This window comes from Equus caballus, chromosome 8, assembly GCF_041296265.1.
Source record: "Equus caballus isolate H_3958 breed thoroughbred chromosome 8, TB-T2T, whole genome shotgun sequence".
Lineage (NCBI taxonomy): Eukaryota > Metazoa > Chordata > Mammalia > Perissodactyla > Equidae > Equus > Equus caballus.
The window spans coordinates 44239153-44252787 of record NC_091691.1 but is presented as its reverse complement, the minus strand read 5'-3'; the positions used below and the strand labels follow the sequence as shown (position 1 = coordinate 44252787).

Genomic DNA, 13635 nt, shown 5'->3' with positions numbered 1-13635 from the left:
ATGGCAATAAATGATACTCAGTAAACAGTTACTGAATGAAGTAAGTAATGCACCTTGCATGCCTTTTCATTTTTTCAAGTTTTCTTTTGTTTGCCTCAGAAGCATTTCACTTTTCTCTTTATGTGAATCTTGATATTTCTTGTTAAGTTCATTTCTAGGGATTTTGTCTTTTGCTGTTGTAAGTGGAGTTTTTATTGCTGTGTGACTTCTAATCATTGTTGGCATAAATGAAGGCTATTGCTTTCTGTATATTAATTTTATACCTAGGCACCTTATTGAATTATTGTATCATTGTAGTACATATTATAATTGGATCTTCTACTAATACAATCTTTAAAACATAAATATGATAATTTACCTTCTGCTTTCTAATTATTATAACAATAATCTCTTTATCTTATTTAATTGCGTTAGCTAGGACCTCCAGAATAATGTTACATCATTGTGGATGGTATATAGTTATGACATTAATAAATTTTGTAGGATTTGTTCCCATTAGGCATGAAATCAACATTTGTAATTAGACTGATATGTTAGCGTGTAAAAGAGATATACTTCTATTTCTATCTTAGTTAAATAGTTAAATCGCAAAAGTTCATTCAATCATACTAAACACGTTTTCTGAATCTGTGAATTAGCTTATGATTTTTCTCCTTACATCTATTAAAATAGTAAAATACACTAACAGGTTTTCTGATTTTGAAGGACCTTGGCATTTCTAAATCCAATCCCAATTGGTCATGGCATATTAATTTTTAATGAGCTTCCGGATTCTATTTGTTAATATTTTATTTAGGATTTTTTTTGTATGGTGGGAAATAGAATTTTGTGTGTGTATAAATAGTTTCTTATCTTTTTTAAATTAATTATTTTCATTTAATTATGTCTGTGGTCATTTTCTTTTCATCATTTCTTATTGTGTATACTAGGATTTTTTAAGCTTTTTAACTTTTTTAATTATCTATTTTTTTAAAAAACAAGCTCTTTAGTTAGTTTTCTAATGACTGAACCCAATTTTGTACTTATTCTTCCACCTGTTTTGCTTTGTGACTCAATTTGACCGTGTTTTAATGGGTAAATTTAATCCGTTCATCTTCATGTAAAGGGAAGCAATGCTCCCTCCTCCTCATCTCTCTTATCCCCATTTCCCTTTCTCTCCTCCTTGCCCACGTAGACATTCTGGTTATCTCATCAGTGTTAGTATTCATGTTTATGCTAATAAATGGGATTCTACCTCTATTCTTTGAGTTTTAGCTCTCAATAGTGTATTTTAACCCTCTTTCCCTGTCAAAGATAAAGAAATCAGTGAATTGACACTATCTCCCATCTTCCATTTCTCTTCTTTGTCAGTTTTAATGTCTCCACATTTTTTTCCGGTTTTCAGCATTTATATTTTGTTTTAAAACATAATTCTCAGACTTGTTTCAGTTCTAGACCATCAGTTAAACAGACTCAGGGATCAAAACTGGCCCTTTAGCCCCATTTCTGTCCCCGCTGCCCCCACCAGGCATCCCTGTGTGCCTCTAGTATTCCCACTGGGTTCTTTAAGAAGAGTCCATGGGAACAATATTACTTGAGTTCTTGAAAGTTCAAAACCTTTTTTCTGTTCCTTCATTCTTTCATTAAATAAGGACAAATAGAAAATTTCTTGGATCAAACTTCCTTTCTTTTAGGATCTTATACGTATTAGCTCTTGTGGAAAAGTCTATAAGTTCCCTGATATTGTTGCCTAGCTGCCCAAAGGACTCCTCCTCTCTGACGCCCAGCTGTGTCTGAGACCCATAGCCTCCGCATTCCCGTGGCTCCAACTGTCCCTTTTGGAAAGTTTTCTTTTCCTGTTATTGTTTGTGATTTCAGGTGCTCCTGAGTTTTGCTGGAAATGGAGTTTGCATTTGTTTCCTAATCTTCTTGTGGTGATAAAGGAATCTCAAAATAAAAAGATGTAACTGTCAACTTCATGCTGCCATGCTCAAACTATAAGTGCCACTTTGTGTTTTGATATTTTATTTTTAGACATTTGAATGAAATTTAACCATTATAGTCATTTACACAGGAGAAGAGATTTTACTCTATATCATGACAATAATCTTTATTTAAGTCTATTTTAAGTCTCTGTTTTTTAGTGCTAAAAATGACTATAAACTAGAAAGGCAACAAATGAACCTATTTGCCCTTCCTCTCTCTAAAGATGAATACAAAAATGAAGAGTTTTTGCCTAAAAGGCTGTGGTGGGTCACTTGACAAAGATTGTACGAATTTCGAAGATAATAATGTATGAGAAAGTATTTGGGAACTGCAGAGCCTAATACAAAGGTAAGACATTGTTGGTCATATATACTGCAAGGAGAAAGAGAAAGAATAAAATAAAGCTGCCAATCTTGAACTTGAGAAATGAGGATAAAATTACCTGGGTAACCACAGAGTAGCCCACTTTGATGGAACGACAGATCCAGGAAACTCCAAACTTTGCAAACATCAGAATCATTGATGACATTGAAATAAAAGCAAACCAATTAAATCGGGGCTGGCGCCATGGCCGAGTGGTTAAGTTCGTGCACTCCGCTGCAGATGGCCCAGCATTTCTTTGGTTCGAATCCTGGGCGGGGACACGGCACTGCTCATCAAGCCATGCTGAGGCGGCGTCCCACATGCCACAACTAGAGGGACCCACAACGAAGAATATACAACTATGTACTGGGAGGTTTGGGGAGAAAATAGGAAAAAATAAAGTCTTAAAAAAAACCAATTAAATAATCGAAATGAAAATAAAAGTTCAGGACTGTGAACTGGAGAGCCATCCTAACCAGTGCTGTGACGGCAGAAGAGGTCGAGTGACATTTCTGAGCTTGCGTTACTCGTTGAGTTTATAGAGTGTGTTACTACTCAAATGCCACAGACAACCTTTCCAGGAGAGCTGTTTTCCTTCAGGCTGGATAGGGCATCAGATGCACCCTTTAACCTAAGGCTTTTACGAAGCAAAATGAAGAAAATAATGGCATAGAATCAAATCAGGCTCAAATCTGTAAGTATGAGAAAGTTACCTGACAGAGCGAAGTGGGATAAAGAAATTGGTTCCTTTTTGTTGGGTGGGTGGTCAATAGCTTGGGGTTCGAAGACTATGCAGGCAGAACAAGGATGAAAGCAAAGGACGCAGTCGGGGCCCTTGTGGCTTAGACGTGGGTACACAGTGCACCTTCCACTGTGCCTGCCTGACTTAAATGGCTGTCCTGGTCACTTTCAGAAGTGGATCTCAGGGCATCAATGGTAAACTAATCCAGTGAAACCAAAACTTGCCTCCAGGCTACACCTGTAAAGCAAGATGAGGAAGTATAGATGGATAACAATCTGTTTTTAAAATCTTACTTCCAAGTGTATGATCTGGGGCCAACCTGGTGGCCTAGTGATTAAGTTCGCTCACTACCCTTCAGGGGCCTGGGGTTTGCCAGTTCAGATCCCAGGCACGGACCTATGTACCGCTTATCAAGCCATGCTGTGGCAGGTGTCCCCCTTATTAAAGAGAGGAAGATAGGCACAGATGTTAGTTCAGGGCCAATCTTCCTCAGCAAAAAGAGGAGGATTGGTGGCAGATGTTAGCTCAGGGCTGATTTTCCTCAAAAAAAAAAGTGTATGATCTCCATATCTGGGTTCTGCTCTTCTCTGTCCAGTGAACTGCTGTCTGTGAAACAGCACGTTTATTTTTCTAGAAATGAAATAGACAGTGCTATTTATTCACAAGGAATAAATACAGGAAACATATTTGCAAACAAAACAGAAATCAACGCGGAGTTATGGAAATTAGGTTCCGTAAGGTTTCCAGCACCATAGAGCTCAAGTGCTGGCTAATTTGAAGATCTGTGCATCTTCCTATTTTCTTTTGTTTACCTGCTCACCTGCTGTTAAACGTGGCAGGCGTAAAGGGCTGACGTCTTTCTGGAGTGAAACACTTAAGAGAAAGTCTGGCTTCCTTGTGGTCGGGCCTATGGAAGAACTAAGGGGTTACAGATGCAGTCTTGCCTCATATCCGATTGGGCAGTCAGTTCTATGAAGAAAGGAAGAAATCTCTCCAGTACCTGACATCTAATAGGCCTGCAACAAGACACTATTTCATGAATCCTAAGTCATGTCCATTTTCAAATTGAACACCTTGGAAATCAGCGTGCATCTTTCAGTGACGGCTCCTACATATTCTTTTTCTTAGAGGAACGTAAAATCAGGGTGCGTGTGGCAGTGGATGGTGTCTCAGATTCAGTGAACCACAGCAGTTGTTAAATAAATGACGATATGGGGGATAAGGCCGCAAACTAACCACGAGACATTCCAATTTACCCTCCAAGAGATGAACCCCTTCATGGATCTCTCATCACATTTAGAAATTGGCATTTCAAATTGCTGCCTGAGTTGTGGATAGGAATCAGGTTCAAAATCAAGAAGGCCTTGATAAGGACTAACGGTCTCATGCACACTTCACTCAGAAGAACAGGCTGATGTCTGTGTCTATTTCCCACACCACAAAGTGAGATGGGACTTTATGCAATTTGCAGTGGGAAAGGGGGTATTTATATCAACAGCCAGATATGTTAAGTCATGCCCCCTACTCCAGTTTCTCACCCTCAGTTTACAGGGGTGTCTGCTTGTAGCCTGTAATACACACATACTTGCCCTGCCACTCCCTTTTCTGTTTTTCTTGCACATGGTTCAAGACTCACCCTCTTTGGCCAGTGGCCTGGCAGCCACGGATACCTAAAATAACACCACGTTGTTCCTTCCCATTTATCCCACCCGAGTACATCCAAACTCCAGGCTGGATGGACCCAGCTGCAGGCGTTAATCACCATCACATAGCAGGAAGCCTGCCCGTGCACTGGAGCCTCAGTGGCACTCCCCCTTCTCTTTTCCATTAGGCTCAGTGGGGGGCGGCAGCACACATGCTTTCTGACACCCAGCCTCTGAATTGGGCCAGAGCTCTGACCACCAGCATCTCCTACTTATGTGTCCCAGGTGCTATAATAAATATTAGGAAAGGAAGACAAATGGAGCCTTCTTGTCTCACGTGTTGGAGAGCGTACACAGAACTGATGAAGAATCAACGCGTAGACTTATACAGCATCCTTGCCCAGTGTTTGAGGGGTGAAGTCAAGTCTTGGGACCCTCCGTGGGAGAGATATATAAGCTTTTACTTTGCAAATGCCTTTATGTTAATTTCCTGTGTAGCATTTATAGGGTGTAATACACATGGCGTATTTCTCCTGCGCATACAATATAAGCATTCATTACTGAGCCAAAATTTTTCACAGGTGTTGTTAACTCTGCAGTGTCATGATGCAAACTGTATGACATGTTGCCACATGCAAATGTTGCTCCTGTTTGGGACCTGCACACACGTTATGTATTTTTTACAAAGGCAATATGCAGAAGGCATTAGAGTATTTATTTAAAAGGGACCATGACCTTTTCTATAGATGTGAGGGAGAACATTTAGCAAATTGCTGTACTAAGCTCTAAAAGAAACTTTGTGGGAAGATCTCTGTTAATACTCTCCATGTGTGTGTCAGGATACAGAGCTGGATCTACAGTGATTAGCCATTGCAGCTTTGAAATTGATGGCCAAGATCATTACAGTTCTATTAAGCTTACTCAGTTTGAATCACCAAGTAATCTTTCTTCTTTTTTTAAGCAAACACTACAGAAATTACATACAACACAAGTAGATTCTTGAGCAGTTGATTGCAGGCTTGCTGGTTTTAAAAGCAGGGCTGTGTAAAATGTGGGTAAAGAAACTTCAGATTCAAGCCAGGTTGGCTGGGAGGTTCTCTGAGGTTTATAAATGTGGGCCAAATATTGAGGAAATAGGGCTGAAGTTTGGTTTGGATGGCGGCCAATGAATTCATAGTCTAGAATGAAAACAACATATATTGTGATAGTTTTACATGGTTTCCATCCAGAACAAGGTAAGACTTCTAACTGCAAACCGCCAGGCACCAAATCAAAGACGGGATTTCATAAAACCATCATGGAGCTTGGCAATACATCCCAGCAGAAGGTGAGCCGCATGCCTGTCACCAAGGTGGACAGTGGCCTGCCACATCCAGGAAGGTGTCGAGCTTTCTACTGCTTTCATAGCCATGAGGGACTTCAGCCAGGAAACAGAAAGAGTCCCTCTGGACTTTTACTTTGCAATTTACCCAAAGCATTGTTTTTCTTACTTTGTTCCACTGCTGGTGTGGCCCCATTGTAACATAGGCATCCAGAGCTTTTGGTGTGGAGCAGAGGAAGCTGAAGCCAGGAGGGCAAGAGGAGCTCCCCGACAGAGACTGGCTGCCTACTTTGAGTCAGGGATTAGCAATTTAAATCAGTGGTCCATCAGCATTTTTAATAAAAAATCACTGTCAATGAAACATTTTTAAGCAAATGGCTGAATTTATGTATTTACTTACAAATCTGAGAACATTCTGTTGTATAGGCATATTTTGCACACTATGCATTTTAAGCAAAACAGAAATTTACAAAAGTTCACATAAAAATGAAACAATTGCTATTTTTACCTGCAAATGTGTCTCCTGTTAGGAAAGTTAGCCCCTCCACTTTCTTGTTCTCTTGAGCCCATATCACGAGAATTGCCTTCGATCTGTGGTTTCTTTTGTGAGGATCAGTTAAATCTAGATAATACAATGAGTAAATTGTGGGCACGTAGCCAGCAACATACCGCATGAGACTAAAGTGAACCAGTTAGCAAGGGTGTGCCCCACCATCTCTCCGCCATGTGACAGTGTGACTGTCACACACATCCAGTGAGGACCTGTGCGTCTGTCCATGTTCGATGTGCAGGGAGCCCAAGCCTTTTCTATTTTTAGAAAGAGGTTAAAATGGATGTCAGGAGGGGTTCGGACACTTTGGTCTGGCACTCCATTTTGTATCCTGGGGTACACGCACCTTTGAAGGACTCTCTCCTAGATTTCCGAGCAAAGCCCACAGTGGTCTGACTGCATCAAGCATTGCTTTTCAACGCAAGATTCCATCTCACATCAGAAGTGCATGCTTCAGAGCTAAAGGAGGCTCTGAGGGACGCTAGACAACAGGGCCAACATTTGGGAGCTTGTCCAGAAAACCAACACTTTCGGGAATCCTTCCATGGGGCCTCAAAGCTGAGTCTGGCCCCTCCTTTGGGGTCCCCAGCCCCGTGTAATCAGAGCACGTGTTCCACGGGATCCGAACTGCCTGTTTGCTAATCTCTCTCCCATCTGACTGGTGGTTCCTTGAGGAAGCAGGGATTTTTGTCTCACTAATTCCTGTATTCCTAGCTTCTCACCTAAGGAAGAATTCAATAATTGGTTGCCAAGGTAGTGAATGAATGAAGCAATCAATCCACTGGTCCAGCCTTCTCTAGTAGGCTGCACCTGGGGGCAGGCTTGCTCCGCTCCAACAAAAGATGAGAGAGAAGAGGAAAGTGGGGTGTGCGTGACTCTGAGCCAGTGAGCTAGCTACCAGTGCGCATGTTAGGAATCCTACTGGAGGAGCGGCCGCGTGTGAACCACAGGCTACCCCAAGTGCCTTCAAGTGGGTGCAAAGAAAAGGAGCCCGACAGACAACTGTATGGCTCCGGCGAGCCGACCCTCCCCAGCTCCCCCTAGGGCGCCCTCTGAGGAAGACCCCTAGGCTTCCTGCGCAGCGCAGTTTCCAGCCCTCTCTCCCAGCGTGGCCCCACCCTCCAGACGGCCACCGTGAAGTCGCTCCCACATAGAAACTCTCTAGTGTCCCCAGTTGGTCACTGAGTCTGTGCTGGTGTCCAGGGAGTAGAAGGGGAGGAGGATGGCGCCGGGAGAGGGGTGAAGAGGAGTGTCCGGAAGTCCCAGTGCGGGAAGGCTGAGGGAAAGAGCAGGCACTGGGGACGGAGTCCCCAGCTTCAGGAGGTTTCATGTTCCAGAAATGAAGGCAGAGAGTGTCTAGATGGGGGTGGGGAAGCATCTGCAGAGGGAGACAGTGACAGTGAAGGAGGCCACTTAGACCCTGCTAATTGGCACTTGACCCTTCCCCTCCATCAGGGATAACAAAATGGAGTAAGGAGCTCATTGACTTTAATCCTTAAAGGGACCACTTGTAGATAATGTCAGTCCAGAGAGCCCCCAAATTATCAATATCAGACATGGTAATGACCTGCCATCGTCTACAGCTAGGAAACTTGCCATCACAGCAACTCCAGTGTGACACTGCATGTGCTATGCAGTCCTGCATCCTTCAGGCTGACCCCTCACACCGGCAGCCCTGTTCTAGAAGATGCTATTGGTGCCCTCTCCTGTCTCCTTTACCAGGGCAGTGCATCTCCCCCACCTGCTGGGAGTGTTGGTTCCCTGGAGATCTGCCCCTCAGCCAATGGGAGCCACGTTGCCCCGGGGGCAGGTATGTGTCCTGCATGCGATGCCCTCCAGCCTAGCACAGTGGCCTCATTGGAGGCAAGTCCCCCACTCCCATGCCACCAATCAGGCCAAGGATGGACTTTATCTAAGACTACACCTTGCTTGGACCCTTTCTCCTACCTTATCATGCTTCTCTCATCCCCTCTTAGTATTTTCTAAATAAATCAAACACATTTGAAGCTCTGTCCTAGGCTCTGTTTCTAGGAGACTCGACCCAGGACACTGCTGGAGAGTGTGTGGTGCCCCATTGCTGGAGTCTATGTTCAACGCTCTTTGCCCTCAGAGTTTCTGCCCTCATCATTCCCACATCTTGGATCTCACCTTGTACTCCACTGAGAACTTGGTCCTTCCTGCAGGGGAAGGAGTCATACAAGCTCACATCTCTGAGAACCATCAGTATCCCCCATACTTCAGGAGTGCCCCAGAGCTTCTGCCATGGTGTGGCTCTCCCTAGACCTTGTGTCATGGATTCACTGAAGACTCTGACCCCACTGAGTTCCCGTTCTGAAAAGAGAGGGCCTGTAGCATTTGGGACACATCGTTCAATATAAATAATTATTTAAATAGTGTTAGATACTATAATAGTCCAGGTTAGCCATATCCTGGACTGTTTATTCATTTAGCACTTACCAGAAGACAATGAACTTTTCTTACTATCATTCACCAGTTTACCAGAAGAAAATGGATATATTAATATCAAGATGGTATACAACAAATAAAAGATAATTATTCTTAACCTATGCTCATGAAGTTATTTCAATTGAATGTTAATTTACTATTGAGCTTCCTAGTAGCCAAGGCAAAAAGAAAAAATGTAATGGTTGCATAAATCTCATCATTGAATGCAAAAACGCAAGCCATTTTGTTAGGAAAAGGCAACTTTTACAGGCAAATTCTCTGACCATATGCAGCTCCCTAAATGAGGAGCACTGTGTCAAAAATTGTGAAAGGTTTGAGATTTCACCCTACTTGCAAACTAACAACTTAGCCAGTCACAGTTTTGTGGATGCTGACAGAAGACGTAAGACTGCTGGGTGAGAGACAAAGGGTTTTATTACTCACAGAAATAGAAGATCCAGAGAATTGGTATTTTCTTGCACTGATTCCCTGTGCCGCACGTCCCCAGGGTGGGCTCGGAGGAGCCTGAAGCTTCCTGACCAGAGAACCTGGGCATGAATCTCGAGTTGTTCTGAGTGAGTGCCACGAAGTTCTCGGCCCCCTGAAATGTTAAGTAAAATTTTGTATGTATGAATTCACGAGCAATTTCCGCCGGGGAGAGAGGATCCATAGGTCTCAACAGATCTGATGGTGGATATTAACCCTCCAAAAGTTAAGCACCACCAAGGAGAACAGAAGGTATATTTGGTCCAGAAAATTTAAGGGCTGTCATTCAAGTTTGCTGACTAGACCAAGAACAAATCCTTACAACTCCCAAGTCTGGGTCAAATAGGCTTTCTTTCTAACCTCATCCAGGAGCCACCTCATGATCAGGCTTGCCTGACAGTCCCTGCTCTTGGCTCACACCTTTCCTAATGACAGCACTCAGATTCCCTTTAAGTGTTGGCTGCAAACTCTTCAGGGAGCCTGGGTCCATCCCAGCTCCAGGGCCAAAGCTTTATTGGTTTAAGGCAATTCTGTTCTGGTCAACCAGAAGGGAGGGGAGTGTAGCCTAGTGTTGGGGAAAGCTACTCCCACTCTAAACAAAGGCCAACGGGGCATTCTGACTCTCCACCCTCCCGTGTTGCTGTGCGAGGACAGGATGTTTGGAAAGCCATCCTACAACCACCAGGGGCCAGCTTGAGGAGGATGGCTGCAGAGGGAAGGGAAAGAATGAACCCAGGTGTCTGGGCAGGCTGTAGAGACACTCCAGGAAACAGAAACAATTGCCCTACAGGGTTTTTGTTATATGAAATAACAATTTCTCTTTTTGAAAAGCCATTAGAAGTCTTCTGTTATTTGTGAGCAAAATCACCTTAAATGATCTATTTGTCATCAAAATAACATGGAAAAGTACAAGACATGAGAGATAAGCCTGCGTCAGGAAGTCAGCTTTACCTGATGGAGAGGGCGCACTCCTGGAGCCAGAAGGTCTGGACCGTAGCCCAGGGTCCCCTAATGTAGCTGCGGGGCCACTGTCAACCTATTGAAATGCTCTGCTCTGCAAGCGCCCAGGAGGCTTATCGGAGTTGACAAGCCTCCTGTAGTCATTTCTACACCATGGGGAGAATAAGATAATAAATGTGAAAAAAAAACTTTTTGAAAAGTCAGAGTGCTATTTTAACTAAATAAGAATTTCTGGAACGAAAACATGGACTATCTTCAGAGGACAAAACCACATGAACACGTATTTATCAGGGGTCCTCCACGAGAAAGGAAATGGAGCAGCTGAGAAGAGGAGAAAATCGTGCGTCAGTACCACGCAGTGTGTTGACCTGAGCCAGCGGGGTTCGGGCGTCCTGTGAAGGTCCTGAGCCACCAAACAGGCCTGTCTACCCTTCCCTGTAATCGGTCTTTCTGGACTTTCTGAACTTTAGTGAACTTGGAGTTTCCTACCCGTAGGCAGAAAACTGCCTCTACGGTTGGCTTCTCCCCAAACATGAGCTTAGCTGGACGCAAACCTAAAAAGCGGTACATCCAATTTCATCGTGGAGCACATAATTTAAAAGGCGGCAGCTAAGCAAGACTTGGCTGGGGAAAAACAGTTAAGAAGAAACCTCTGCTGTGAGCACTGGGCTCTCGGAAGCAGTCCTGATGATGTGTCTACATTTTTAAGTGGTGAAGTTGATGAGGAAGGAAGAGCAAGCAGCGCGGCGTCCCCTGGGTTTAGCCTGGTTCTCCTCTGAAACTTAGTGACAGTTTTGCAGGCCCGCTGACGTTGGTTATATTTGAATGTTTTTCTTACTAAATGCTCAACAGCATTAAAATGTTCTCTGGGGAGCCTTTTCTTTTTTTAAAACAAGCACACTCTTATTTCAGACAAATCGCCAATTTTTTTACTCTTTCAATTTCTTCAAAATTCAATGGGATAAACAGTTGGTAAAGATTAAGAAAAAAGGATTCTTATTTCAGTGTTTTAACGGTGGGTACCAGGAGATTGGTGAAAACATGCATTGTCATTAAGTTATTCTGTAAATAGACACCTAGCACCTAAATTAATCTGCTTCTAGTGGGGAAGAGAGGAGGACAGAAAAATAGACTAATTTGACCAGTTCAGTTGATCTATAAGTTTAAATACTTTATATTATTATTTGTTTGAGTTAAACAGTGTGACATTCAAAAGTATTTACATGTCCCCAAAGGCATTTGTTTGCAATGAAAGCCTACTTCTGAGCTCTTTTTCGCGGGCTATTTTCCTCTTAAGTTATTGTCATAGAGGAAATTTTTAATTCAGCTTTCTTCCTGACTCGCCTTCCTCAGCCGCCTGGAGGACGCTTCAGCCCCCCCCATCGCTCCGCCTCGTCACAGCCCCGCCGCCTGCTATCTCTGCTCTCAACTCTGCCCCTGGGTTCTGGGATACTCGTTCCTGCTGTTGTCTCGAGAATAGTTCTTCCTGAGTTGCTTTTGCTAGCTTTCCTTCTTCGGTTCCACGTTAAAATACAAGTTTCTATTCTCAGCTTATCTTGGGCCGCAGTGCTGACTGCCATTTCGGAAGGAGGACTTCAGACGGGCTGCCTGACCCCAGACCTCAAGTCCAGGGGCCCGCCAGGCATCTGCGCTCAGACGCCCGTACAGGACCTCCCCTCGGGGTGCCCTCGCCGACCCGCTGGCTCCTCGCGGAAGCGCAGTTAGACACTGACTTTCGCATGCCTCTTTCCTCAGCAAGATGCACGGCTTTCTCCTAGTGACTTCACCTAAAACCTGGCTCGTTGCTTGTTCCTCTCTGCCCTTCCTCCCTTTCTGCAATTACTGGATCCTGCTGGCCCCTCTGAGGCGCCCCTCTTGTCTCTCTTGGCCGACCCCCGAGCAGCTCTGGACGGGCCTCTGCTCCCGCCCTGCTCGCTGAGCCTGCCCGGCTCCCCGCCCGGCCCCGCCCTGCGGCTGGCTCCCCAGGGAGGCCGCCGCCCTTGCCCCAGCCCGAGTCCACAGGGATCCCTCTCTTCCCGCCCACCCTTAAAGCCGTGAGAATAAACGGAGCTCAGTCTCAGGCCAAGACCTGCCTTAGCGTCACCCCTAACTCGTGGGCCCTGTCGCCCCCGTGGCACTTCACTCCTCTCCTACCCAAACCTCTGCGAACGACTGAACTTAGACTTTGCTTTTCAGCCTCCTGGCTTTGCTCAGACGGTTTCCTCAGTTGCTTGCGCACTATCTTTCTCTACAGAACCTCGGAAACCACTCAGTCTTCAGGGTGCGTGCAAATGTCACCTTGTCACTGACACCCCCGATTTATTCTCCAGCCCTCCCCAGCCCACACCCCGGGGAAATGCTGGATTAGTCCCCACCCGACTATAGCCAGGGGCCGGCTTTCCTATCTATTCTAACCGTCACATTCTGGTTTGACGAGAACGATTACCTCATCAACCTTCTAAATTCGGCAAATTCAGCTCAGGGTTTTCTGTGAATATAACATCAGAATATTCCTCTCCTTTTTTGTAACAATTCTCGCTTTAATTTCTTTACCTATAAAAGCTAATGACAATACACATTTGTTGTGTGGAGTATTGATGACAGAATGATTGATTACCGAGGACAGCTCACTTTGTACAGTCCTTACTCCTTTCCGGGAGTTTTGGTGTGTCTCACGCATTTATCTGCTGGACATGTATTCATTAATTTAACCTCCAAAAATATTCTTTAAACTAGATGTTTTATTATTGTATTATTTTATTTTATTTATATATTTTTTATATATAAATATATAAATAAAATATATATTAATATATTTATATTATTTTATTATTGTATTATTTATTATTGTATTATTGTATTGTATTATTATAATTATTATTATATTGTAGAACTCCCCAAATGTGGGTTCGTCTGGCCGGAGAACGAATTAAATTCACATGAGACAGAAGAGCAAGAGAAAATTAAACAAAGCTTTATGAGGAACCATGGCCCGGGGCCTTTCTTCCCGAAGGAAGAAAGGGCACCGAAGAAGTGGGGTGCACAGAGTGGTTATATACCCCCAAACAGGGTGTTTCACATGTGACTGAAATGTCCCTCCCACAATAGTCACAAGATTGCCCTGTCGCACAGTGCTTGATGGACACAGCAGGTAGTGGTC

The 13635-nt window shown here is 43.9% G+C and overlaps 1 long non-coding RNA gene across 1 annotated transcript; it reads right to left on the bottom strand.

Annotated features, from left to right (window-relative positions):
* Positions 1 to 6542: 6542 nt before the first annotated feature.
* LOC111774553 (uncharacterized) lies at positions 6543 to 12877 on the bottom strand. Its single transcript, XR_011421125.1, has 5 exons — positions 12654 to 12877; positions 10467 to 10621; positions 9474 to 9630; positions 8733 to 8930; positions 6543 to 6656 (listed from the first exon to the last, which is right to left on the bottom strand). It is a non-coding gene; the product is annotated as an uncharacterized lncRNA (long non-coding RNA).
* Positions 12878 to 13635: the final 758 nt, after the last annotated feature.